This window comes from Solanum dulcamara, chromosome 4 (genome assembly GCF_947179165.1).
Source record: "Solanum dulcamara chromosome 4, daSolDulc1.2, whole genome shotgun sequence".
In the NCBI taxonomy this organism is placed as follows: Eukaryota; Viridiplantae; Streptophyta; class Magnoliopsida; order Solanales; family Solanaceae; genus Solanum; species Solanum dulcamara.
In genome coordinates, this window is record NC_077240.1 from 35708154 (window position 1) to 35711271 (window position 3118).

The 3118-nt window shown below is 39.0% G+C and overlaps 1 pseudogene; it reads left to right on the forward strand.

The window, feature by feature from the left end:
- Positions 1-2783: 2783 nt before the first annotated feature.
- LOC129888052 (5S ribosomal RNA) lies at positions 2784-2886 on the forward strand (annotated as a pseudogene).
- The last annotated feature ends 232 nt before the right edge of the window (positions 2887-3118 follow it).

Below are 3118 nucleotides of genomic sequence, written 5' to 3' on the forward strand. Positions count from 1 at the left end.
ACATAAGTTATGATGTTATGATGAAATGTTTATGGTACCGAGTCCCTTGATGGGCCAAGTACGATATATGTTACTATCTAAGGATCGGGCCGTACGTTCCACGGCACATATGTATATAATGACTTTATGAGGGAAAGTAGAGGGTATGTAAAGCCTATTCTCTTTCTTCTTTTGTCATGGCCCATAGAAAGCCACGGATGAAGAATGCCCAAAGTCTACAAAAAGCTCTTATTCTTAAGTACACTAAGATGGCTAACGTTTTTAATTTCCTTGAACTTATGTCCTTTTGCCTTGATTCATGTGAAAGTATCCAACCATCCTAAGTTGGTATAATTTAGGTTGTGGTATAAAGCATGACTCCTATTCATTCCTTTAAGCTAGAACTCTCCCAATAATTGAACTATGGCTTCTCAAGTTTTTCTATACCTTGGGAAGTAGTAAGTAGGTAAAGTTAATCTTTTTTTTTTTGGCATGAACTTTATGAAACAAATAGACAAAGTATGGGTTATCCCAAGGAAGCCCCATTCTCAAGGCCACTAAGATGGCCATTTTCATAACTTCCAAAAGATATTTTATTACGCTTTGATACGAGTAGATGACTCCAAAAGTGCTACTTTGATGCAAGCCATAAGGACACTCCAAAGGTACTTGTTGTGGCTATTGTCTTAATTTTTGAGTGATAGATCATTTTGATTATTTCAACAAGTCTCCAATGATGGTTTAGATTGCATATAGTTACTTACTACTTCATTTGGGTATACTGTAATAAATCTTTCACCGAGTCCCGGGCCGGCTATAATATAATTATATAATATATGGATCGGGCCGAACGTTCCTCGGCATTACTATATAATATATGGATCGGACCGAATGTTCCTCGGCATTACTATATAATATATGGATCGGGCCGAACGTTCCTCAACATTACTATATAATATATGGATCGGGCCAAACGTTCCTCGGCATTACTATATAATATATAGATTGGGCCGAATGTTCCTCGGCATTACTATATAATATATGGATCGGGCCGAACGTTCCTCGGCATTACTATATAATATATGGATCGGGCCGAACGTTCCTCGGCATTACTATATAATATATGGATCGGGCCGAACGTTCCTCGGCATTACTATATGATATCTGGATCGGGCCGAATGCTCCTCGGCATTACTATATGATAAATGGATCACGTTGTACGTTCCTCGGCATTATTATATGAGATAACACTAATAGCACATAGATGCTTATGATAATAGAGTGATGTGGTTGTTACACCGGGTTCGCGAATGGGCTGAGTATAGTATGCGATGATAGTATGTATGACTTTATGTTATGAGATGCAGGTATAATAGTTATTTGAATATTATACTTGCCCCTGCATCACTATGTTAGTTGTGCCCTCCTTTTGATGTGTTATACTTTGCATACTCAGTACATATGTCGTACTGACCCCCTCTTTTCGAGGAGGGGGCTACATTTCATACCCGCAGGTACAGGCGCGTGCTTTGGGGATCCGCCAACTTAGGATTCCACTCAGTAAATTTGGAAGAAGCTCCATTGAATCGGAGCTGAGTTTTGGTACTAAACCTTCTATGTATATATTTATTTGATTACGGGTACGGTGGGGGCCTTGTCCCGCCTTATGTTACTGTTCTTACACTTAGAGGTCTATAGACATGTATGTGGGTTGTATATGTATGCGTGTAAGGTTGTGCCTATTTATTACGATAGCCTTGTCGGCTTATATATTGTCTTGCCTGTTGGTACGCTATGACTCAAATAGGAGACATGTTTACTTATAGATACCAGGGGTATACCCGAGTGTCCAGTTCGGGCACCCATCATGGCCTACGGGGTTGGATTGTAACAGAAGTGGTATCAGAGCGGTTCTTCCTTGGAATATCTACAGACTGTCTCTAGTAGAGTCTTGTTTATCGGTGTGTTGTGCACCACATCTATAAACAGGAGGCTATAAGGCATTTAGGATGTTATCTTTCTTTCTTGTCTTAGATCGTGCGATAGAGCCAGCCATAGGAAATGAAATTCCTTTTTTTTTCGAACCTTTGGTTTCAGCTAAAGAAAGACATCGACAGAAAAAAAAAGTGATGAATGATATTGAAAGCTACACAGTATACAGGTAAGTAATGGTGTGAAAGAGGCATGCTGGATAAGGTAAGAAGATTGAAATATGATTGACATGTAAAGTTGAGAATTGAAGGAAAAAATAGTCAGGAAAGTGTAACGAGTGCAGTTCGAGTTGGACATACGAGGTAAGTCCATTATTTTATACTGTGGTTAATATTGGGCGCCCTGTGTGGCTGTGATATGAATATATATATGTTGGTCCTGTGAGGCGTTATGGCTATGATATGATATTATATGGATGTATATATACGTTGGCCTTGCATGGCATTGCTGGTATTTCCTGAGTGCGGGTTTGGGATAGAAAGGAATATAGAGAAAACTCTGCCGATTGTTTTTGGAATAAAAAGGGAATGAGATACAGGTTCATCATATGGACTGAAAAAATAGAAGGACTATTATAGGGAGCACTCAAGATAGATGTGATCAATTAAGTACGAGTATTGGACAAAAAAAGGGAATAGATAGCTACGAACTGAAGGTGTAATATGTCAAATGTGTTGGAACAGAATCATATGAGTATGAACAGTTGAAAATAAATAGAGGATGACATGGGTACACCCTAAAAGGGGGGAAGCGGACAATAGAGACACAAGTGTACGAGAAAATCAACTGACGCTATCATATGTAAATGGGAATCATACCAGTACTAACGCACCGGATCCTATCAGAACTCCGAAGTTAAGCGTGCTTGGGCGAGAGTAGTACTAGGATGGGTGACCCCCTTGGGAAGTGAAAGAGGAAATGAAACACAAGTATCCGTACCTATTCCTTATGTTTACAGGTAAGTCCAACTTCTGAAACTCTTAAGTTGATGAAAGTATGTGTTATTGCGATAAAAAAGAATTTTCCCTATAGTGTGGGTAAGATTTTGAAGAAGGTTTTATTTAACATTCGAGGAAAAATGTTTTAAAGGGGGGAAGGATGTTATATCCCGCACTTTTGGGCATTCAGAAAGAAAGAAATTTTGATT